Source organism: Protopterus annectens, chromosome 1.part1, assembly GCF_019279795.1.
Source record: "Protopterus annectens isolate FY-2018-M chromosome 1.part1, PAN1.0, whole genome shotgun sequence".
NCBI lineage: Eukaryota > Metazoa > Chordata > Ceratodontiformes > Protopteridae > Protopterus > Protopterus annectens.
Window position 1 is genome coordinate 29,986,754 of NC_056726.1, and position 27,532 is coordinate 30,014,285.

The following is a 27,532-nucleotide window of genomic DNA, read 5'->3' on the forward strand; positions in this document are numbered from 1 at the left end:
ACCTGTTAAAACATACTGCTAGGATTTCATTTTTCCTTTATGTCATGTCTAAGCCAAGTTTCAGAGATAACTAGTGTATCTACATGATAATATGTTCTGTAACACCGTTGGTAAGCTATGGAATCTTCTACCCACTGAACTTACTACTCTCTGCTCTCATAAACTTTTCAAAAAGAAACTCAAGCTTCATCTCAAGAAACACTGGTTATGTTCCTGTATTATCCCTGACTAACTGCTGCTTCTTCTCACTACAACCACCTGCATCATCTACCCTTCCCTTCTAAAGCTGCTTATTATGAATCCTGTGACTGAATTCTTCATATTTACTTCTTTATTATCATTGTTTAACTGCTTTACCGTCGTATACATTGCATATATTCTTCTGTAGACTTTTTCATGACCATATTTTAAATGTGTTTTTTTTTCTATTTTCTGTAGACTTTTTCGTGATCATACTTAAAATGTTTTTTATTATATTTTGTTCTATTCTATTTTTGGTCTATCATATATTGTTTATTGTTTTATTCATATTGTTTTGCACATGGAGCTTTTCTCCCCGGGCCTCTACTGAAAATGGACATATATCCAGCTAGACTAGCCCGGTCAACAAATGTAAAATAATAATAAAATAAATAAATGTTATCCTGGCATGTACATCTGGCAATTTGTTAAGAATACTTCCAAGATTAACTAAGAAAAGGTGTACACCTGAGAATTTACTCAGAGATGCATTTGGAGCAGGGATATGTTGGTGCATAGTGGAGCTGTGTTTGGTAAAGTTGTCTAGTCCACTATTAAAAAGGCAGTTTCCTGAGAATTCCATTTGGTGCTAGATCACAGATATTTCAAGAAGTTTTGCATAAGTTGCTCAAGACTTAGAAGGTATTGGGAGCATAAATTATGATTTGTAATTGGAACAAGTCAAAAGAAGAATATCATAAGAGACAGGGGCATTTACTAAACAGACTGAAGCATAAAATTTAATGAAACAAAAGCAGGTGTAAAATGAGACCATCCCCTGGATTTACTCAACTTTCATGCAGGACTAGTTTAGCCTGGCACGGAAGCACCTGTTTAGGAGCAGGATGGCAGTGCACCATGCATAGTAATGAAGGTGCACTGGCCGATCTCCTAGGCTTACACAGAGTGTGTACTAGTGCAGGGGGCATGTCTGAAAGGAGAGCTCTCAGAATAATCATGCACCTGCAATGTCGAACAGCAGAAGCTGTTAAGAAATGAGCGAGATCGCTCACCGGTGTCCTCATATCCCCACCAACAGACCCCCATATGTACAACAGCAAGAGGACATATAAATTGAAAAGAAAAAAATCTATATATTTTAAAACACTGATTAAAGCAACTGTAGGTGCACTAGTGTGCCCATCACTTAGCTACAGTTAATGTAGCTGAAATAGCAAAAGGAGGATAAAAAGCAGGATATATGCAAATGAAGCAGTACAGCAATACTGTAGTGGGCAGAGCATTCGCCTCACGAGCAGTACATCCCGGTTCGAGTCCCACTGCAGTACATTCCATTTCCATATCAAATACTGTTATGATCAATATATTAAGCTGTATAACCTAATAAACAACATATATGTGTGAACTGGAGTAGTAAGCAGTGTAATGAATGATAATTCCATACACTTGCCAAATCCCCCCCCTCCCAAGAACTAGTAGACTAATACTGTCAAAAATAGAGCAGTAGTAAGGATAAATAAGCATGACTAAGCAGGTGCAAGTCTGTTTGCATGACGGTAAGCAGTGCTTACACAGAGTAAGCAATAGTGAGGCTAACCATGTGTGAGCAGATGTCACTGGAGGTCAGCAGTGTTTACCTTAGCGCAAACCCGCTAACAACTGTGTAAATGTGCTTCAACCACTTCCTATCCAGTGGGCCTCATTTTGGCCAGCAACAAATGAAACACTCCCTGCAAGGCTCAAACCCAGGAGCCTGCACACCATAGGCAATGTGATTTACCACTAGGCCACCACAGATATACATAACCTTGATGTGTCCACAAACATAGCATCCAGCAATACCATTCAACATTACAGAACATGTAGCTAAATATGTAGATGCATGTGTGTGTGTGTGTGTGTGTGTGTGTGTGTGTGTGTGTGTGTGTGTGTGTGTGTATATATAGATCTATAACTGAATATATACCTCTCCCTTACTGTATTACATATCTATACATATATAGACATACATATATATAAATATCCACATATAGATATATACATATGCAGACATCCTTACATCTATATGTCATTAGATATATATATATATATATATATAAACAGCAATATATATATATATATATATATATATAAACAGCAATATATATATATATATATATATATATATATATATATATATATATATATATATATATATATATATATATATTTGAGCCAAAAAATTCCTAGAGGCTAGATGGCAAATTAAACTACAGGTGGATCATCTTCTGGGTTAAATGAAGCCATCAGTATTAAATGTTTCTTAAAAGATCGTGAAGCATATGTTTTATAATGTTTGTTATTGTAATGTACTCAATTATGCCTATTCTACAGTGCATAATGATGAATGAAGAGTTTGCTTTTTGTAAAGGGCTTTTTAATTATGTTTTTACACTATGTAATTGATTAATTGACTTTAATTGTGTGCAGTATTTAAATGAATGCTTGATATATTATTCCTTTTGGTTCTGAAGAAGTTTTTTACGAAAGCGTTGAATAAAGCGGAAATTACGCTAGTCCGTGGTTTCGTATTTTCCAAGCCTTGAGCAGTTTTTTGATCTATTTTTTTATTCAGCTGCTTTGTCGACTTTTTGAAACACACAAAGTAAACAAACCACTGCTTTCCAAACCACAGGCAGGATACTACCAGTGGGAGAAACATTGTGAACCCGCTAAGTGTAATCTAGAAACAAAGACAGGAATGTCCATTGCGGGACAACCCATAAAATTTAGGATATTCGGATTCCTGGCATTATACCGATTCAAGAAGGTATGTTCTCTGACTACAAGTTTGGGAAAGCCTAATGATCCATTGGTCGAGACAACATACTTGATGCGTTCCGAGAAGTGGAGAGTGGGCAGTGTGTAGTGGTGTGGCTAGACCTGTCCTGCACCCAGAGAAAGGATGATTGTTGCAGAGGGGGAGCGGGTGGGGGAATGATGGGTATGAAATTATGGGTCGAGGCTTGCCTGGGTTGGATGGATTGGTTCTAATCAGACCGCCTCATGGATGTAAGCAATAGTGTGAACTGGTTAGATCAGTTGCCTAATGAGCAGACATTCCCGATACAAGTCCCACTGCAGCACAGTCTATTTTAGATGGCAAAGCATGTTATAACCAATGTTGTTGCTGCAAAACCCACTAAATAACACCAAATAACACATGGTTGCAGCTCCCCAATGTAGGCATGTAATCCGTTCTAATTGGCATCACAACATATTATTGTTGTCTTCACCCACACCCGGTGGTGTGAGTGTCCAAATCTACCTCCGAATTCAGTGTATATGCACAGCTGTTGCTGTAGAAGAAATGGCTATCTGTGGACTTTCCCTTCAGCCTTCCTGCACATCCCTGGCTATTTCCCCTACTGTCTTTCCCTTTTTGTGCCCCTTTAACACCATTTACCTATCAACTCCTTTTTCGTTTCTTTTAGAGTTTAAAGTTACAATTAGGTGACACCCTCCTCCCCAACTATATTTGAAGAATCTGGAACTCCCTACCCACATGTATTACCTCAGCTGTCTCAAAGGACACATTTAAAAAACACTTGAAGGAACACCTCAAGCACACTTGGATCAGCACATGCTCACCACCTGGCTAAAGCCCCCCCACCTTACACTCTATACCCCTACATCAACTACTGAAACTAACACCTCTTTTCCTGTCTCACATACAAATCCCAACATCCTTTAAACCTTCCCTATTGCTCCCCTACCAGTTATTCCCACAACCTAATATACAGTTACAATGTCCCCCCCCCCACCTACCTACTCCTTCACTATTCTCTTCTACTCTAACACACAGGTATGGAATAACTAAACCTACCAGGTATGGAATCACTAAACCTACCAGGTATGGAATAACTAAACCTAACAGGTATGGAATAACTAAACCTAACAGGTATGGAATAACTAAATCAAACAGGTATGGAATAACTAAACCTAACAGGTATGGAATAACTAAACCTAACCCGGATACCTGAGTGTAACCTATCCCTTCACTATTCTCTTCTACTCTAACACACAGGTATGGAATAACTAAACCTAACAGGTATGGAATAACTAAACCTAACCTGGATACCTGAGTGTAACCTATCCCTTCACTATTCTCTTCTACTCTAACACACAGGTATGGAATAACTAAATCTAACAGGTATGGAATAACTAAACCTAACAGGTATGGAATAACTAAACCTAACAGGTATGGAATAACTAAACCTAACAGGTATGGAATAACTAAACCTAACCCAAATACCTGAGTGTAACCTATCCCTTCACTATTCTCTTCTGCTCTACCACACAGGTATGGAATAACTAAACCTAACCCGGATACCTGAGTGTAACCTATCCCTTCACTATTCTCTTCTACTCTACCACACAGGTATGGAATAACGAAACCAAACAGGTATGGAATAACTAAACCTAACCCGGATACCTGAGTGTAACCTATCCCTTCACTATTCTCTTCTACTCTAACACACAGGTATGGAATAACTAAACCTAACAGGTATGGAATAACTAAACCTAACAGGTATGGAATAACTAAACCTAACCTGAATACCTGAGTGTAACCTATCCCTTCACTATTCTCTTCTGCTCTACCACACAGGTATGGAATAACTAAACCTAACAGGTATGGAATAACTAAACCTAACAGGTATGGAATAACAAAACCTAACAGGTATGGAATAACTAAACCTAACCCGGATACCTGAGTGTAACCTATCCCTTCACTATTCTCTTCTGCTCTACCACACAGGTATGGAATAACTAAACCTAACAGGTATGGAATAACTAAACCTAACCCGGATACCTGAGTGTAACCTATCCCTTCACTATTCTCTTCTACTCTAACACACAGGTATGGCATAACTAAACCTAACCTGAATACCTGAGTGTAACCTATCCCTTCACTATTCTCTTCTGCTCTACCACACAGGTATGGAATAACTAAACCTAACAGGTATGGAATAACTAAACCTAACCCGGATACCTGAGTGTAACCTATCCCTTCACTATTCTCTTCTACTCTAACACACAGGTATGGCATAACTAAACCTAATCCGAATACCTGAGTGTAACCTATCCCTTCACTATTCCCTTCTACTCTACCTCACAGGTATGGAATAACTAAATCTTAACCTGAATACCTGAGTGTAATGTATCCAGAACTGTTAAACTGGAATGTCACTTCACCTTAAACTAACCTTTGTCAACAGTCAAACCTGACATGTAAACTTGAACTAAGCATGACTAATACCTACATGTTAACTTAAATTAAACATGAATATGTTACTCAGCCATGTTAAGTCTATTACTCTCTATGAATGCGAACACCTCTGTATTACTTGTAATGATTAGCTGAGTTTTACTGTGGAGCTTTTCTCCCCGGGCCTCCACTGAAAATGGACACGCATCCAGTCGGACTTTACCAGTCAACAAATGTAAAATAAATAAAGTAGCGTGAGGGTAAGCGGGAGTAAGTACTTTTAAACAGCAGTAAGTGGGTTTAAGCCTGTTTGCACAGCGGTAAGCAATGCCTACACTGGTTAAGCAATGTAGAAGCTAATTCATGTAAGAAGCCGTAACTAGAGGTTAGCATTGCTTACCTCATGCAAACCAGCGCAAATCTGCTTACAATTGCTCAAAAGTGCCTTAGTCCTTCTGTAGCCAGCAGCTCTCATCCTGCCCAGCAACAAAATAATCTGCACTTCCAAGTTGCAACTCCTGGACCCTGCACACTATAGTCAAAGTGAGTTACCACTAAGCCATGGCAGATACACATACAGCTGCTGTTATCACAAACATATCATCCAGCACAGTCATTCAACAGTATAGGAAATGTATATAATTATGTAGATTAATACGAGCAACCATTTGTACATTGCTCAAATACAGTATTTCAAGCAATCTGTGTGTATCATAAAAACAGTGCCTGTCCATGTCCAATCATACTGTGAGAACAGTAGTCTTGCACAATACTTAAGAGAATAATAAAAAATGGTGCACGTTGAGGGGACGTGTGGGCGTGCTTTGTGCACAGAATGTCAAACCTGGGACATTGGTTCTGCGGAACCGGGAGATGAGGCTGGCCAGGTATGTGAGCAAACTGCTGCTTCTCTACCAGTGGAAGAAACAGTGTTGACCAGCTAAGTCTAATCCTGACACAAAAACAGGTCCGTCCCTGCTGTGACGAACCAAAAATTGTGAGGTACACCTGTATCAGAAGACGAACAAGGCAAGGCTTGTATGTACATGGACTAAATGGATGAAGAAGCTTTCTGCCACAAGAGGAGTGGTTCTGGCCCAGAAATTGCAGTTTATTGGCCGTTTGAGCAGTTTTTTCCATCTCTCTCAACTTTCTGGTTTTAAAGCCTGTGTTTGCGCTTGATCCCCACCTTTCCCGTAACTAGTCTAGTCCAGGTGCAGATTTGCTGTATCCAGGACTGTTTGTAAGCTTCTGAGACCCCCAAGTCTTTGTGTTGGAGTGCAGCCTTCTAGCTTATAAGTGGGAGTGGTAAATACTAGGTAGCCTGTCTACCACAAGAGGAGTGGTTCTTGGCCCAGGAATTGTAGTTTATTGATCATTCGGGAAGTTGTCCATCTCTTTCAACTTTCTGGTTTAAAAGACCACATCTGTGCTTGTTTCCCATCTTTTCTGTAACTAACCTACTGGAAAGCACTAGAAAGCCTTAAACTGATACAAGCCTTCTAGCTTAAAAGAGAGACTTTGGAGTGATTATCAGTTTTCTGTATTTTCTTGCTGTACTTAACTGTTTTCCCCATAAAATCAAAATTTTCAGCACTTATTGTGATTTAAAAGCTTATTTTTTTCACATATTGTACTTATTTGACTGCCTGCACTTTTAAAAAGTTGTTTTTTGTTTAAATAAATTGTTTAACTGTTGTAAGCTACACACTGAAGTACGATAGCCTTTTTTGATTGCTTGTAGTCTTTTAAAGCTGTTTTAAGTGTACTTTTTACTGTTTTTGCCTTATCTTTTCAAAAAAAAAAATTCTTATTTCCCGCCTTTCTAAGCTAGTATCATCCAGTGTTCAGGCTAGTGCTGAATTCAGGGCTGTGTTACAAGTTTCAGAGTTGCCCATACCTTACTTGGATACAGGGAAGTTTCTCTGTTCACCTGTGAGAGAGGGGAACTTTGAGCAGCCATCTGTCCCTGGAGGAGTGGTTCCAGCCCAGAAGTTAGTAGTTTAAAAACGGCGTTTGCACGGTTTTGTGCGCTGGGCAACACCGGTTAGCTAGGGTTAAATTATTCCCAGCTCCACTAAGTCTCCTCTTCAGTTTTTCACTTGAAACTAGTCTAACATTCAACCTACGCACTCAAAAAGCATCCTACAGTCCAGCACTTGCTCAGACCTAATAGCAAGCACTAATATACCCAGACACTTGACTGCCCAGCAGGGCAAGGCTCTTTATCCATCCCTCACCAACCAAGTGACTAAGCAGCTCACCCTACTATTCAGGCATGACCAAAGGGCAACTTCAGGTGTATTCTCCAGTCCAGCTGGTGAATCTGGGTATCCTGAGGCAATGATACAACTGTCTCATGTACACAGACAGCCCTCTCCTCCTACCACAAAATGCTAACATATGCGAGAGATGCAATTATATAGCCAGACTGGAGGCTAAGGTCTCTCCACCCAAGACTGGAACAGACAGTCATGAGGAGAAAGTTAACACTTGCACCACACCTCCAGCCTCACATATACCTACTAAACCAACAGTGGCAAAAAATACACATAAATACACAAAATCATACTTGGAGGGTCTAAATAAAAACTTGCAAAAGTATCAGAAAACTCCAAAGCAGACACCCACAAAACCTGCATGTCCTGTCACAAACCAGACAACACACAAAACACAAAATCAATGTGCTGCACAATCACAGCCCTTAAGGCGAAATAACATACCTAACACACTAGTAATAGGCGACTCTATAGTCAGGCACACTGATGTCCCATTCACTAGGCTGGACAAGGAGAAGGTTACTGTTAGCTGCCTATCAGGAGCCAGAATCTGCCACATAACACAAGCACTCAGGTCACTCCAGAGCAAGTATAAATATGACTCTGTCATTGTTCATGTTGGTGTGAATGACATGAGATGTACCTCCCTGGACTACATGAAAAGAGACATAAAAGAGCTCTCTGATCATGTAGCCCAGGCGGGTATGACCCTGACCCTGAGTAGCATCCTGCCCTCACCAAGAATTATACCTCAGTATAAAGAAAAAATTATCAATTTCAACAATTGGCTAAGCTTCTGGTGTCATTCAAAGGAGATCTAGTGTCTGTCATCCTGGGATGTAATGCTCGACAAACCGCATTGCTTCGCAAGAGACAGCTTGCACCTGTCACCCCTTGGCTTTTGAGTACTGGCCAAGGCTCTTGCTGCCCCCAAAGTGCCTTTTTTAGGCAAGGCTCAAAATTCAAACCCACCACCATAAACAGCACAAGTAAATAAATGAGGGTTATGCTACTCAACGCCAGGAGTTTAAATCTCAAAATGCATGTGCTCAAAGCACTCCTAAGTATGGAGAATGTTGACATCTGTGCATTAACTGAAACATGGTTCAAGGCTCCAGAAAGCACTCCAGCACTACTGGGCTATAACTCATATCACACATTTCGGCCACAGAACACAGAATGAAACACAAAAGGAGGGGGTGTATCCATATTCATCAAGGATACTCACACACCCAGGTTAGTGGCGCAGCATGATACCTCTCAGATCATCCATATGCAACTAACATCGGGCAAATCTGCAATACAAATTGTGGCCTGCTACAGATCACCCTCCATGACCCTGGACCACCACTCCACCTTTCTGGAGACACTGGAAAACATGAAGGTCCTACCGAACACCCTGATATTGGGCAATTTCAATTACCCTACCATTAACTGGGAAAACTACTTGAGTACAAACTCCCAGGCCCAGTGCTTCCTGGAATTTATCAACTCAAATACCCTGGATCAGCTGGTAAACTCCCCTACCAGAGGCCACAACATATTGGACTTGGTCATCACCAACATGGGCAACAGGTGTTCCGTACCAGAGGTCAACCCATCACCGGTTAGATCAGACCATAAATTAATCACCCTGGATGTCCACACCCCACCACCACCCCCAATCAAGGAAACCACAGTGAAAAACTTTTCTAAAGCAAACTTCACCTTACTTAAAGCAGAGGTGATAGGTTTCACAGCCGCCACACTAATGGATAACACTGCCCAAGATGCAGAATCATTTACAATTGCACTCTATGAGCACCTATAAGGATGCATGGATCGTGCCATCCCTAGCAAGACCACGACTCACTCCCCTAAGAGAAGGAAACCAGTCTGGTGGACCCCTGCCATAAACACGTTATACAACAGAAGGAGGAAACTTGTTCATAAAAAAAGCAAATCCCAAGAAGGAAAGACATCCCTGATCAGTATCAGTAAGAAACTAAGATCCCTCATAAAATCATCCAAGGCTAACTTTGAAAGAAAAATAGCCAAGGATTCGAAAGATAACCAGAAAGCCTTCTTTAGCTATGTCAAGAATCTAAGTGGCAACTCGCAGATATGCTCTGAGCTAGTGCAAAATAGCATAAAATATACTGAACCTACTGATATTGCCAACATCCTGGCAGATAGATTCAGTGCAAACTTCACCTCCCTTTCACCTACAAAATGGCCTACAACAATACCGGAAAAGTGTAGTGTTCCAGAAATCACAGAAGCACAGGTGAAAACAGCCCTTTCAAAAGCCAAAAACACAGCATCAATGGGGCCAGATGGTGTCCCAGGCTGCGTCTTGCATGAACCACAGAACAAACTAACCCCCCACCTAAACACGCTGTTCAACCTCAGCCTCTCCACAGGCTACTTGCCCATAGAATGGCACACAGCAATGATTATTCCACTCCACAAAGGAGGGGCCACAACTGACCCTGGTACCTATTGCCTCATAAGCCTGACTAGCCTGGTCTGCATGGTTATGGAGCGCATCATCATGGAACTCATTAACAAAGACATTAGCAAACCTCCAAACACTTGACCCGACCCAGTTCGGCTTTAATAAGGGCAGATCATGCCTACTAAACCTGGTTGACTTCTTCAAGACAGTCACTAAGGCCATAGACAAGGGAAAGGTGGTTCACACAGCCTACCTTGATCTCTTCCAAGGCATTCGACACCATTCCTCACTCGGGTATTATAGAAAAACTCATCAGTCTAAACATAAACCTCTATGTCACAAGATGGGTTGCCAACTGGCTTACAGACAGAACTCACACGGTAAGAATAGCAGGCTCCAGAAGAAGAAGAAAAGGATATCAAAAATTTAAAATACTTCAAAATTATGTTAAACAATACAATCAAAATATTACTTTAATAATTGTTTCAGTGGTTGTTTTAAGTAATTATTTTGATAAATCTTCTGCTTTTTTAATCAAATAAAGCTTAATAGAAATATACTCATTTAGTCCCGGGGGTGGGTGGCATTCAATCTAATTTGCCAATAGGTCTCTACAGCATAGCCAGTTCTCCCAATCTCCCCCTTTAGGGTCAATAGGTTCTTGTTCAAGAATCCCAAAACGAAAGCCAGTGTGTTTAGGCTCCATTTGTAAATGTTTACTTAATGCATTATTAATATTCCCTTTTTTATGTTATATAAATGTTCATAAATTCATTTGTTCAACACTCTCCCTGACTTCCCTATGCAGAAACTAGGACAGTCTCTACACAGGGCTATGTACACAATACCCTTAGCATGACAGTTACCCTTCTTTAAGTAAATCCTACTGTTGCCATAATTTTTTAAGGTGATAGGTGTTTCGTCCAAAATGTATCTACAATACCCAAACCTACCACACCTACTAGTTCCCTTATCCAAAGTAGTTGTACGTCTATAATTGTTACTTTCGAACACCTTTTTCAGATTTGTTCCTGCTTTATAAACAAAGTTAGGATGATCACCTAATTTGTGTACTAAGTCCTTATTGTGCTTTAACAACTTCCAATTTCTCTGAATGAGGTCCTTAACTTCCCTTGTAGTGTTACTGTGTTGAAGAACCATAGCTCTTTTAAAAGCTTGTTCACTATCTACTTCATGACCTTTTACAGTTTCCAATGGTTTCCCCAAAATAGGAGAATATCTAGTTGCACGAACATTTATAATTTCTTCCGACACTTCCTTTATTAACTTTTCAGGGTAACCCCTTGAACTAAACAAATCAGAAATAAAGTCAATTTCCACAAAAAAATCATCCCACTCTGATGTCATCCTGGCCGCTCTGACCATTTGGCCCTTGACTATACTCCTTTTTTGTTTCCAGGGGTGATCACTGTTGTATGGGAGGTAGGAATTACTGAAAGTATTTTTCCTATAAATTCTTGATTTTAATCCCCCATTAGGTTTGTCTAAACTCACATCTAAATAATAAATTCCACCCTGGTCAAAATTAAATGTAAATTTTAAGAATCCAGTGGTGGAATTTGAAAACTCAACAAACTCCACAATAGTGTTCGCTGGTCCTTGCCAAATAATAAACAAATCGTCCAAGAATCTTCGGTATAATTTGATGTTGTTGTTGTAAAACTCTGAAAGGAACAAGTGCTGCAGCTCCCATTGTAAAATGACAAGGTTAGTGTAGATGGGGGCACAAGCTGCCCCCATAGCTATGCCTCTAACTTGCTTGAAAGTTTCCCCCTCAAAATACACAAAATTGTTTTCCAACACAATTCTCATTAGTTCTATCAACAGGTCAATATCAAAGCCCAAGGTAGACTTTCTGTCCTTCAAAAGTAGCCAAAAGTAATCTAAACCCTCATCAGTTGGAATACAGGTGAATAAGTCAGCCACATCAATGGTTAAAAAGTACACCTCACCTTCATAAGACTGCAGTGTCAAACCACGTAGAAAATCCCAAGAATCCTTCAACATATGCTCGTTCTGATCAGGAATATGTTTAAGTGTATGGTCCAAAAAAGATGCAATAGCATATGTTTTAGACCCCTTCCCTGACACAATTGGCCTGTATGGTGGGTCAGTTGTACTTTTATGAATCTTTGGAATTCCAAAGAAAGTCACTAGTCTTGGTTTCTTAATGGTCAACATAATACCAATCTTTTCATCCAGTCTACCTTCCATGATAAATTCTTCTACGGCTAGATCTATTTTCCTGTAAGATATGTTGATCTCATTCGTAGAAACTGGAATATAGACATCAACATCTCCCAGGATGTTCAAAATTTTACTAGAGTAATCAAAAGTGTTAACCAAGACCATACCACCCCCCTTATCAGGTTTCATAATTCAAATCCCCCTGTTGTTGAGTAAGTCCTCCAGGATGTGTTTTTCCCTTGTGGTCAAATTAGCCTTAAACAAAAACTTTTTCTTACTTGTTTTATCTACACTCAATTTATATAAATCTGATGCACATGTCTCTTCAAACACCTGTAAAGCCAGGTGGAGAGGAGGGTTGAATTTACTAGCCTTTCTAAAGCTAGTTGTACCATAGCCATTGATCTGCTCAAACATTAATGCAAAATTTAATTTTCTAATGTTCAGTTTTAACTCTATGAGAGTGTCACAAACATCAAATCTAACTGTTGGAACAAATTTAAAACCTTTTTCAAAAAGGTGAAAATGTTCTTCATTAATCTCAATCCCACTTAGGTTAAAAATTTTAAAACCATTGTAGGAATAAGTCACTTTGTCAGAATCAATAACTATTTCCCTATTTACTCTATTGTCCAAATTAATCATTACACTTTTCCATTCTTTTTGTTGTTGTTTTCACTTGGTTCCTTCCTCTTCCCTTTCCCCCAGAAAAATCCTGTTCATTCAACTCTTTTTCTTCCCCTCCCTCAGCCATGTCGGTAGTAACTACCACATCTTTGTCAGATCCACATTTTGGTGGGGTTAGGTGTAGAAATATTAATCACTGTGGTAGTTGGGTTGTGGTGCAAAACATCCGCAGTAATTTGTCTGTTGTTGACAAATTTTTCACCTATTTTAGATTGTTCAACTGTTTTAGATTTGGTCAAGTCCCTTACAACTGTAGGATCAAATTGTTTGTATAAACTGTTCCTATAAATTCTCCCTTTGAACACATAAGCCCTATTTCACTGTATTGTTTCAAATCCCTTTCTAATTTTCTTTTTTTTCTCCCATATATTTCTTCACATTTTCTTTCAATCTTGTAAAAACTGTTATCATAACTTTCTTTATTAAATTCAAATAACAAATCCTCTCTGATGGCTTCATCCAATTTCTCTGCTTCCTTTAACATCATATCCACCTTCATTTTAGCAAATTTTACCATCAGCTTTAAAATTTTAAAACCACATTCACCGAACACACTATTAAATTCATTAAGCATGCCCAAATCATAAGTAAAACCCTCAGGGTATTTACACACACGTAACCCTTGTGGGACAACTTTTTTTGTTAAACATTCTTCTAAATATTCAATGTCAATATTAACACATTTTATTTTTTACAATTTGTTTTCCAAATCCCTAATTCCATCTTTTAAAGAAGACACTATAAGAGAATGACCTGCCCCTTTAGACTTATTTTGGTGGCAGGAATAATTATTTAAAAAGTCTCCTTTAGTTTGTACATAATCAAACCATTCTCTAAAACAAAACTGAATGGATGTTGCGATACCCTCTGGATAGTGTAAACTCCAATATAACACCAGCACTCCGACATAGACCAAAAGTAGACTTTTTATTATTAAAAACAGATAAAAACCATTCGGTTAAGCGCTTTCATCAATAAGACTTCCTCAGAACAATAGGACTACATATTAACCTTACTTAAATACATTCTGTTCAAGTCACATGATGGTTCAATAAATGCCTTAAAGTGCTAGTGCATATCATAAATGTGATAAAAACATTTTTTCATTTTCTCTCTACATGTTCGTTCTATAAGTTAGTACTTCCTAAAATTATACTACTTTATATACACCTTAACCCAACTATAAATTAACAACAAAAGATTAAAATCAAGATTGTTTCGCATACGTTGAACAACTTATACTATTAAGCCTGTATGTATGTGTTGTTTTAATTTAATTTATATGGGCTTCTATTATAGGTTTTATGGATAGATATTCATTTATACCTGGGGAATCTGAGGCATTTAGTTTAATTTGCCAAATAACCTCCTTTTCCGCTACTTTCTTCTTGATGTTTCCACCCCTAGGATTGGCTTTAACTAATTCTAATATTCCAAACAGAAACCCCGTACATTCAGTATTGTCATTTATATGTCTCCAAAGAGCATTTCTGTCATCTTTCCTATGTATACCATATAGATGCTCGTATATTCTGTTTCTAAGGCATCTGGTAGTTTTTCCCACATAAAAGGCAGTGCATTTTGTGCACTTGGCAAGGTATATCAGATGCCTAGACCTACAGTTCCCTTTTTCAAACCTTACTTTGGTTCTATTGATGTCCATTAATTCCATACACGGGACTGTTAAAATGTATTGGCACTGTCTACACGTCCCACATTTGTATGTGCCTTTGGTATTAAATTCTGTAGGTTGTATTTTCCTTTCCAAAAGTTTCTTCATGTTGTTCCCATTCTTATATACACATAATGGTTTCTCCCCCATCATTTTAGAAATTTCTCCATCAATCCTAGTGATATTCCAATGCTTATCTAATATTTTCCTAATTTCCCCACTGTGCTTGCTATATTGTAGTACGCAAGCCCTACTATATTCTTCCCCTGATTTCTTATTACCTGGACCCTCTACTGTTCCTACTTCTGCATTCACATCCTTCAATGGAATATCCCCCTTTCCTAGTAATGGCTTGTACTTCATACCCCATTCACTCGCAACATACATTATTGCGTCTTCCACTTGTGAATAGGGGTATCCTCTATCTAAAAAGTACTCCCCTACTTTTTCTAATTCTCCTTGTAGGTCCTCCTTATCAGATGTCATCCTAGCCACTCTTATGCATTGGCCCCTTACCAAATTCCTTTTCTGCACTAAAGGGTGGCAACTTTGATAGTCCAAGTAAGAATTACTGAAAGTCTTTTTCCTATAAATATTGGATTTAAATCTCCCTTCCTCTAATGTTATCCTTGTGTCCAGAAATGGTATGGTATTTGGATTTTGACTAAAAGTGAATTTTATTTCATCACTACAACCATTTAGGTAAATCTTAAATTTTTCCAGGTCTACTTCATTACCATTCCAAGCAACAAAAATATCATCCAAGAAGCGAAAATAGCATCCAAGATAGGATGCCCACTCAGTATTCAATATGTACTCTTCTTCCCAGCTTGTCAAAAACAGATTTGCAAACATGGGGGCACAAGCTGCCCCCATGGCCACCCCTTTCTTTTGTCTGTAGTATTTTCCTTCAAACAATATATAATTGTGAGACAATACTAAATCCATGAACTCCATGAGTATTAACACTCTTTCCCATGGTAAACTACTTTTGCTCCTTACTGTGTCCTGAAACCTTTCCATTCCTTCCTCTTTAGGGATACTTGAAAAAAGGTCAACCACATCAATGGTGACCAACCACTTGGCTTCTTTTGCTATATCCGGTTTTAACCTCCTAAGGAAATCCCATGAATCTATTATAATCTGCGGGATATTCCTATATATTGGTTTAAGCCATCTGTCTATCACCTTTCCAAATGGGAATGTTTTGGAAAAGCTTCCTGAGATTATAGGTCTGAAGGGGGGGTTTTGTATATCCTTGTGGACCTTTGGTATCCCTACGATGGTCCCTATAGTCGGATATTCCACTTTTAAATATTTATAGAGTTCACCATCTATTCTTTCTTCTATTAATAGGTCTTCCAAAATCAAATCCACCTTATGGTGTCCTATATTCACCTCATTTAAAGATATAATATCGTAATTTCCTGAATCTGTTAATATTTCATTCATTTTACTTATATATCTTCCTTTGTTGTATAATACTGCCCCCCCTCCCTTATCAGGTTTCATGATCCTTAGGGAGTGGTCTGTTTGCATTTCATATAACACTTCTTTTTCCTCTTTGCTCAAATTATGTCCATATTTTCTGTTTCCTTTTTCCTTTCCATATTTGTAAATTTCATCTATCACCATTTTTTCATATATGCCTAACAAATTATTCAAGGGGGGTGTAAAGGAACTCATTAGCCTGAATTCTTGTCTCTGTATACTAGGTTTGTCCTTAAAAAACAACTTTAAATTTAGTTTCCTCACATATTTTTTGACTTCTATTATATTATCTACAACATTCAACTTCTCTTCCGGTATAAATTTCATACCCTTAGCTAGTAGGGAAAAATGTTGTTTTTTTAACACCATACTAGTGTAGTTGTATATGCTGAATTCATTTCTTTTGCTGACAATTTCATTGATTTTTTCTATGCCATCATCCTTCGTATCCATTAATCCGTATATTGTCTTTTCCGATTGCCTCTCACTTTCTCCCATCTGTCTCCTGTCCTTAATGGGTCTTTTCTGTTCCATTCCCATTCCTCCCCTAAAAAATAATCTGCATTTTCATGCCCTTGTCCGTGATAAAATACCTTGTCTTCCTGTCTTGTATAAACTTCCTCACCTAACCTTTGTTTACTCATATTGGTAGAATGCTTTCTGTTATAAACATTTTTTCTATTTGCACCATTAAATTTGGTATTGTTAGTACTTTTCTCCCACCTGTATGCAGAGCCATTTTTATATTGCTCTAGGTCTCTTTGCATTTTTTTACTCTTCCGTTCATGCTGTTTACCTACCTGTGTCTCTACCCAGGTGTACTGTGATTCCAAAAACATTTCCGCAGTAATTTGTCTGTTGTTGACAAATTTTTCACCTATTTTAGATTGTTCAACTGTTTTAGATTTGGTCAAGTCCCTTACAACTGTAGGATCAAATTGTTTGTATAAACTGTTCCTATAAATTCTCCCTTTGAACACATAAGCCCTATTTCACTGTATTGTTTCAAATCCCTTTCTAATTTTCTTTTTTTTCTCTCATATATTTCTTCACATTTTCTTTCAATCTTGTAAAAACTGTTATCATAACTTTCTTTATTAAATTCAAATAACAAATCCTCTCTGATGGCTTCATCCAATTTCTCTGCTTCCTTTAACATCATATCCACCTTCATTTTAGCAAATTTTACCATCAGCTTTAAAATTTTAAAACCACATTCACCGAACACACTATTAAATTCATTAAGCATGCCCAAATCATAAGTAAAACCCTCAGGGTATTTACACACACGTAACCCTTGTGGGACAACTTTTTTTGTTAAACATTCTTCTAAATATTCAATGTCAATATTAACACATTTTATTTTTTACAATTTGTTTTCCAAATCCCTAATTCCATCTTTTAAAGAAGACACTATAAGAGAATGACCTGCCCCTTTAGACTTATTTTGGTGGCAGGAATAATTATTTAAAAAGTCTCCTTTAGTTTGTACATAATCAAACCATTCTCTAACATTATGAAAACGCCCTGATTCATTGTTAATAACTCACCTCCTGATGGTTCTATTCCATGTGCGCAGGTTCAGAAGGAGGTAGACAGACAAGTTCCCCCATGATTTGGGGGCACAGGTTGGAACATTTTGTGAGTTTACCTCAGTTCTACATAAGGGATGTGGAACCAACCATTCTTCCCAAAGGTTTGAACAAACATTGGGCGACGACCATAGGAGGGGAGAGTCTACTGTTGTCATCAGTGGACTTACTAGTATTTTGGATGTTGAAAATGTTCAACAAGTTGTATGTGTACACCAAGGTACTGTTACTCAGATTGATAAAGTTATTAACAATGAATCAGTGCGTTTTCATAAACATAAACAAAGTTGCCCCACAAGGGTTACGTGTGTGTAAATACCCTGAAAGTTTTACTTATGATTTGGACATGCTTAATGAATTTAATAGTGTGTGTTCGATGAATGTGGTTTTAAAATTTTAAAGCTGATGGTAAAATTTGCTAAAATGAAGGTGGATATGGTGTTAAAGGAAGCAGAGGAATTGGATGAAGCCATCAGAGAGGATATGTTATTTGAATTTAATAAAGAAAGTTATGATAAAAGTTTTTACAGGATTGAAAGAAAATGTGAAGAAATATATGAGAGAAAAAAAAAGAAAATTAGAAAGGGATTTGAAACAATACAGTGAAATAGGGCTTATGTGTTCAAAGGGAGAATTTATAGGAACAGTTTATACAAACAATTTGATTCTACAGTTGTAAGGGACTTGACCAAATCTAAAACAGTTGAACAATCTAAAATAGGTGAAAAATTTGTCAACAACAGACAAATTACTGTGGATGTTTTGCACCACAACCCAACCACCCCAGTGATTAATATTTCTACATCTAACCCCACCAGTGTGGATGCTGACAAAGATGTGGTAGTTACTACCGACATGGCTGAGGGAGGAGAAGAAAAAGAGTTGAAAGAACAGGATTTTTCTGAGGTAAAGGGAAGAGGAAGGAACCAAGTGAAAACAACAACAAAAAAGAAAGGAAAAGTGTAATGATTAATTTGGACAATAGAGTAAATAGGGAAATAGTTATTGATTCTGACAAAGTGACTTATTCCTACAATGGTTTTAAATTGTTTAACCTAAGTGGGATTGAGATTAATAATGAACATTTTCACCTTTTTGAAAAAGGTTTTAAATTTGTTCCAACAGTTAGATTTGATGTTTGTGACACTCTCATAGAGTGAAAACTGTACATTAGAAAATTAAATTTTGCATTAATGTTTGAGCAGATCAATGGCTATGATACAACTAGCTTTAGAAAGGCTAGCACATTCAACCCTCCTCTCCACCCGGCTTTACAGGTGTTTGAAGAGACATGTGCATCAGATTTATATGAACTGAGTAGATAAAAAAATTAAGAAAAAGTTTTTGTTTAAGGCTAATTTGACCACAAGGGAAAAACATATCTTGGAGGACTTACTCAACTACAGGGGGATTTGAATTATGAAACCCTATAAGAGGGGCGGTATGGTCTTGGTTAACACTTTTGATTACTCTAGTAAAATTTTGAACATCCTGGGAGATGATGTCTACATTCCAGTTTCTATGAATGAGATCAACATCTCTTACAGGAAAATAGATCTAGCCATAGAAGAATTTATCATGGAAGGTAGACTGGATGAAAAGATTGGTATTATGTTGACCATTAAGAAACCAAGACTAGCGACTTTCTTTGGAATTCCAAAGATTCATAAAAGTACACCTGACCCTCCATACAGGTCAATTGTGTCAGGGAGGGGTCTAAAACATATGCTATTGCATCTTTTTTGGACCATAAACATATTCTTGATCAGTACGAGCATATGTTGAAGGATTCTTGGGATTTTCTACGTGGTTTGACACTGCAGTCTTATGAAGGTGAGGTGTACTTTTTAACCATTGATGTGGTTGACTTATTCACCTGTATTCCAACTGATGAGGGTTTAGATTACTTTTGGCTACTTTTGAAGGACAGAAAGTCTACCTTGGGCTTTGATATTGACCTGTTGATAGAACTAATGAGAATTGTGTTAGAAAACAATTTTGTGTATTTTGATGGGGAAACTTTCAAGCAGGTTAGAGGCGTAGCTATGGGGGCAGCTTGTGCCCCCATCTATGATAACTTTGTCCTTTTACAATGGGAGCTGCAGCACTTGTTCCTTTCAGATTTTTACAACAACATCAATTTATCCTGACGCTTCTTGGACAATTTGTTTATTATTTGGGAAGGACCAGTGAACACTATTGTGGAGTTTGTTGAGTTTTTAAATTCCACCACTGGATTCTTAAAATTTACATTTAATTTTGACCAGGGTGGAATTGATTATTTAGATATGAGGTTAGACAAAATTAATGGGAGATTAAAATCAAGAATTTATAGGAAAAATACTTTCAGTAATTCCTACCTCCCATACAACAGTGATCACCCCTGGAAACAAAAAAGGAGTATAGTCAAGGGCCGAATGGTCAGAGCAGCCAGGATGACATCAGAGTGGGATGATTTTTAGTGGAAATTGACTTTGTTTCTGATTTGTTTAGTTCAAGGGGTTACCCTGATATGTTAATAAAGGAAGTGTCAGAAGAAATTATAAATGGTCGTGCAACTAGATATTCTCCTATTTTGGGGAAACCATTGGAAACTGTAAAAGGTTATGAAGTGGATAGTGAACAAGCTTTTAAAAGAGCTATGGTTCTTCAACACAGTAACATTACAAGGGAAGTTAAGGACCTCATTCAGAGAAATTGGAAGATGTTAAAGCACAATAAGGACTTAGTACACAAAGTAGGTGATCATCCTTACTTTGTTTATAAAACAGGAACAAATCTGAAAAAGGTGTTCGAAAGTAACAATTATAGATATACAACTATTTTGGATAAGGGAACTAGTAGGTGTGGTAGGTGTGGGTATTGCAGATACATTTTGGACAAAGTACCTATCACCTTAAAAAATTATGGCAACAGTAGGCTTTACTTAAAGAAGGGTAACTGTCATACTAAGGATATTGTGTACCTAGCCCTGTGTAGAGACTGTCCTAGTTTCTACATAGGGAAGTCAGAGAGAGCGTTGAACAAACGAATTTATGAACATTTATATAACATAAAAAAGGGAATATTAATAATGCATTAAGTAAACATTTACAAATGGAGCCTAAACACACTGGCTTTCATTTTGGGATTCTTGAACAAGTACCTATTGACCCTAAAGGGGGAGATTGGGAGAATTGGCTATGCTGTAGGGAGACCTACTGGCAAATTAGATAGAATGCCACCCACCCCCGGGACTAAATAAGTATATATCTATTAAGCCTTATTTGATTAAAAAAGCAGAAGATTTATCAAAATAATTACTTAAAACAACCACTGAACAATTATTAAAGTAATATTTTGATTGTATTGTTTAACATAATTTTGAAGTATTTTAAATTTTTGATATCCTTTTCTTCTTCTTTTTTAGATAGAACTGTTATTTTATGTTAGTTTATACTACTTTGATTCAAAGTTTTATCAAGTTTATTAATGTTTGGCAAAGCCCGGCAAGCCAGTACGTAAAAATCTACTGCCAATCATTAGCAGACGGGAGTTCCGCTGTGGTGACCCCTAACCAGGAAAAGCCGAAAGACACAAACAATTAATGTTTGGCAAACAAAGTGAATTTATTTGTGTTTTTAAACTTGACAGTTGTAAAAATGTGTGTGGTTACTTTAAATTTAGGTCAGACTGGTTTTGGCACCTTTTTTAAAATGAAGTTATTTAAAGATGGCTGATTGAACAGTTACACTGTTTTTATACTTGAAAAAGCCCTAAAATTGAGTTAGGGTGAAAGCACTTGTGGTATTTATACAATAAACATTTTATGGACTTGCAAAATAGGAAAGCTATCAACATCCCCAGGATACATATACACAGACACATATATGCAGATACAGATATACATAAATATATATATATATATATATATATATATATATATATATATATATATATATAGATATGTATAGATATATATATATATAGATGTACATGTGACTACACAGACACATGCAGAGATATGTACAGTAAGATACTTATGTGGAAGGTGCACACAATATGGAACAGCCACCATGTCTCCAGTTAACAACCTAACAACTGCACACTGTGTGGGCCACCCATACAAATGGCTGTCGTTGCCTGCAACATATTCTCAGAGAGAGGTCATAGGATAAAACACCACACACAGGTTTATAGAAATGGATAACCTTTATTTGTGTACTATTACAGTTTTATATGCCATGTATTATAGCTGTTCAGATACTGACATCCATATAAACAGAGTAATGCAACTGTGAAACAGTTATACTAATACAGTAGTCTGGAAAAGTTCACAACTGTTGCTGTCCAGGCCAAGCCCTTCAAATTGTACAATAGTAAAGACAGACTGGGCCACAGGATACCAAACTATCAACAGTAAGTAATGCAGGTGTATAGTTCAGCAGCCTCTATCTACACTCTGTACAAAATCGCTAGGTGGTAAAGACTTCAGTTGACCAAATGGGATGTAACTGTTACATAACAAGGCATAACTGACACGATAACAAGCACACTGACAAACAGCACATGTGAAGTGTATGGTACTGTACATTCAGATACCTTAAGGCAGCTCACCCCTGATGCCCCCACATTTTGTAACAGCCTAGGTCATTTATGTTTTCTTCCCCCCCAGACTCAATAATACAGGGCCATATACTACTATTACATACACTGGCCTCTGGAGTGCATAGGGACACACATGTATTGTGTAGGTGAATCCCACACATATATGGCCCCAGCCCCACCGTATGTGTGAGAGATACAACAGCAGTGGACTAATGGCAGCAATGGCAGTGTGATATACTCACAGCCCACTACAGAACAACCCCTGACAGCATGTCATATGTGCAAAGCTTGGTATGTAGGTGGAGGACAGAGGGTGGAACACAGGCGTATAAGTGGAACACTGTTGCCATACACTAAGCAAGTCACTGGTGTTACAGGATAGTCTGCAACATACCCTTAGTCAGGGAATTGAGGTTAGAAACATAAATGGATGTAGCCATGTACTGATAGCACTCAACATAGACACTGCCAATAAAATATCTGACACAGCACCTGTGTGATGGACAGACAAAACATGATAGGCTCACCTAGGCCCACAGTTGAGAGCTATGCAGACAGACTGCATTCCAAGGTAAACTAGTATGTACACACACATCCTGTAACACCAGTACTATACAAAGCATTGCACAACTCTACTCACACTCTGTCTGTAGTTCTGGAACCTCCTACAAATATGTAGCTGGCCTGAGTGTGCCAGTTCCCCTGTAAGAGGTATTGCTACCTGCTGTCTGTTACACTGATGCCCACACACAGGAAGGATGTCCATCACACGGGAAAGGTAAAGAGACCACGCCCACATGATGTGGGGATTTATAGTAGATGGTTTCCATGACAGTGGTAATTGTAAGTACTACACAGCAAGCTGCATGCAGTTAGCAAGTGGAGGACACTGACTGGTGCAGAGGCCATCACCTGATCATGTGCATCACCTACTAAAGCCAGGTTGCAATCTATTCAAAACAGCTCAATCCATTTACTGGAGAGAGAGGGAGGGAGAGAGAGAGAGAGAGAGAGAGAGAGAGAGAGAGAGAGAGAGAGAGAGAGAGAGTAAGAGAAAAAAAAAAAAAGACAAAGCTCTTCAAACAAAAAGCTAATGTCACAGGCATTTAGCCAGCCGTCATTCAACAAGACATCATTCTCACAACAGATATGTGAGGTATATATACATGTAATAGAATGTAGTACCTGGTCCATCATAATGGGTAGATGATGTGGAATGATTTATATGTACCATCAGGTGTTATTGTAATGATGTTCTACTGAACAACTGCTATGGACAATAGTGTCTATCCCTGTGTGTAGTGGGCCATAACCATTAACTGTGCAGGTCAGCACTGACAGACATGATGTAAGCCATCATAGTGTGTACAGTGTAATGGGAAGTATGTATATTATGTGGCCAATAGCTGGTGGTGGAAGTAATGCCATTATGATGGACATGTGGGAGCCACGGCCCACCACTGTCAGAATACTCAGGTGAATCTGTAATGTAGCATGCCAGAATGCCATAGGTGTGTAATAGGGTTACCTGCAATTGGCTCATACATATACTCCCCTAATATCAGGGTGTGTCCATATGTGGCACCTGTCTGTGTTGTAGCAAGGAAGAACAGTGCAGCTGTGCAGGAAGGTGTTGTGAGATTGTGGAGCCGATGTCTGAATGTACCCCACATATAGGTATGCATATGTGTGCATGTGTCACATATATAATATTTAAAGATATATATGTATATCAGCATGTATGTCCAGAAATATACATATACCCATGTGTAGACATATATGTGCACATATATATATATGAAGCCACATATATCTACACACATATAGATAAATACTGCTATGCAAATGTCTACATCTATACAAACACACACACACAAACAGATATGTATGGTAAGACATGTCCCCTATAACACTAGCACAGTGATGTGGGCTATGTGTGAGGCAGCAGCACACATAGCAATACAGACAGATATCTACAGCTGGCAGTGTGTGCACCATGGCCGGGTATGTCACATGTTAGTCCTGCCTAGCACGACAATGCCCTTGCCTGTGAAGTATGCAATGGGAATATGAGAAAGTATGGCAGATACACACGGGGAGGTGGTCAGGATTGGTAGATATAGAGGACAGTCTACAGGGGTGGTATGTGACACATGTGGTGGGTAAAAACCGTGGATGGTGTGTGTGGTCTGTGATGTGGATGCCCCATGATCCATAATATGGGCACAATGGGAACAAGGCTCCCACCAACTCCCACTCACAACAGCAGTCCACATCCTTAAGGTGCAAGGTCTGGTGGCTGAGAAGGAGGAGCATATTGGCTGTGTTAATGTGTACTGGGTGCCACAGACAGATTTAGCACATCCCTCAAGTGTCTATGCAGCCTGGTATGGAAAAGACCCTAGACCTGAGCTCAGGTGATAGGGGCATGTTGGTGTATGCCTTAAGGGGGTGGGTTAACATCCCCTGGGTGGTTCCACCTGATGGTATGGCTGTAACAGTACACAAGGAGGCCCAAGGTTGGCACACACATGTGATGTGGCCAGGTATCCTGGTCAGATGGGTGTGGAGAGGTGGATCAGCTGGCCAATGGAACATATACATGTTATTGTGTCACTGTCATAGTACATATGTTGATAGTAATAGTCTACACAATCCCAGTACATGTCCAACAGCATGCATAGAACCCTCCTATAACACAGATTGTTAGATGTGCAACAATCTGACAGCAGCCATACCACTGGCATATATGTAACCATAGTGGCCCTGACAATGGCATGGAAGTAAATAGTCTGTAACAGGCCAGCAATGTTAGTGTCCACACAGGGGACATGGCTACAATCACATAGCAGAAGGTGTGGTACATTACACAATCTGTCCAAATGGTAGTTAAGCTGTAGCCATACCTAATGAGTTGTGTGTATAGTCTGTTGAAGCTGATACGGTGGGGGGGGGGGGGGGTGACAGAGATGCGTATTATGAACTGTGGTAACTTTGCCATATGAGTCATTCAGGCCTGTTCCCATCCTCATGTTTTTCAGGCACGATGGCACACATCCGGTTCCCAGCATATTCCACAGAGGAGAATGACATAATAATAAATCACCTGGTACTGCACTACCAGGTCCTGTTTGGCAGGACAGCCCAGGAACAGCAGGAGTGGACCACCCTGAGGAATGATCTCATCCACATGGTCAATGATGTCAGCCTGCATAACCACAGTTATGAGCAGGTCCGGCATCATTGCAGCGAACTGCTTCACAATGCCCATTGGCATGCTGCCACAGTCCGAGTGGATCACCTTTCCACAGGGAGGTCATGCCATCCACCCCCCCGACACGTATAGAGGAGCTCCTGGCCAGCCTTATGGCACCTGCCCGTCCTGAACACCATCAACCACTGGACCCCCTTTGTGGAGGTGGGTGTCACCCACACAACAGCCAAGGAGCATGCAGGTAAGGGCACAGGGCATATCAGTAGTCCACTATTGTGTAAATATCTGTAGTTGTACATGTAGATCATGCACATCTAATATGTTTTACAAATATTGTGTTGCTGCATTGTTGTGATAAACAGATGTCCAGATGTGGTAGTATTGTGTGAATTTACAGTAGATGTATGGTAGTACTGCACCCAGCCTGTCACAGTGCCACAGGTGTGGGCACTAACACTGCATCTCTCACCCACTTATGTAAGTCCCTCCGGGGCAACAGCAAGGCAGCAGCCTGAAGCTGGTGAGTATGTCTTATGTAGATGCATGGCAACACACACTAGACGTGTAATTGTGATGTAATATTCCATGCACACATCTAACACACCTACCCTGAATGCATGCTGTACATGTGCTTGCATTGTTGCTCTGAAATGCATGGTCTCACAGGGGCGAACATGATGGGGTATTGAAATGGTATGTCACACACCTGCATGACAACTAAGATCCTGTCATTGCGGAATGTGTCCACAGGGGGTAACATACTTTTGGTAGACATGGCCTACAGTAGTGACATGTTCTGGACAACACTCATATACAGTGCACCACCAGTGTACATACCTGTAGGGCAATGCCAACTGCTGCTGAGATACCATATGGCATACAGTATTACACTAGCCCACATTATCAGCTGGGTCTAAGCTGCAACATGTGGTATGCAGTGTATGGGACACTGCAAGCTGACACAAATGTGTAGGGCTTACCTGTCATGCATCTGCATAAATGCTGGGGGGGGGGGTGTCTCAGCATGAAACACCAGTGCACTGCAGCAGGGATCCTAAGGATGGTAGGAGTGGCTCTATCTGCATATAGTCAGTTCCAGGACCTGTGGATGCTGTAACCCTACCCACACTGCAATAGTGATGGCATTGTATCCACGAGTGGACCTTGCAATCATGCAGAATAGGGGGACATGTGTAGAGTAGGCTGAACATACACTGGCAACTGTGGAAGGCCCACACTGGTATACCCCTGCCATGAGCAGTGACTGCTGTAGTACACACAAGAGGTGTGATAAACTGTCATGATAAGGGTGCGCACAAACATCCCCACATGGTGTGTATGCATTGCGGTCAGCAGCCGCACACCTACCACAATCTGTAGAAAATGCATGTGAATGTACAGGACATATGTTACATAACGGGTGTGTGCACAGCTAAGATATGCAGTGCTGTGGTTCCATGGCAGATCATGGATGTGTGTGTAAAGCAATAAAGGTGTGCACACATCCCCATAGCCATGGTATGCCCTGATGGTTGTCAGTGTAAGCATTTCTGCAGTGGCCATACATGGTCTGTTGATGTTGACATCTGTAAATCAGGCATCCAGGATTCACCAGTGACAACAGTCCACATATTATCCCAGGTATGTGTTGCTGAAACACATAGGGGCTGTGAGAGGTACAGCTGGCATAACTGACACGGTACTACACATTCCACAATGGGTTGGACACCTGTGAGTTGTGGCGCACAGTACATGGCAGGGTGCAGAACAGATGCACAGCAATAATGTGTACATGTGTGCAGAGGTATCCAGGGGAAGGGGCATCACCTAGTCACAGCACATGCATCATATACATGTATACCACTGCTAGCATGGTGTGAGTATAGCTGAACTGCATGCTGTTCTGTACCATATGT

At 39.3% G+C, this 27,532-nt stretch overlaps 1 protein-coding gene across 1 annotated transcript in view; it reads right to left on the reverse strand.

Annotated features, from left to right (window-relative positions):
• ADAMTS12 (ADAM metallopeptidase with thrombospondin type 1 motif 12) overlaps nt 1-27,532 on the reverse strand; it is a 2,672,119-nt gene that overhangs the window by 316,361 nt on the left and 2,328,226 nt on the right. The gene's annotated exons all lie outside the window — the stretch shown is intronic.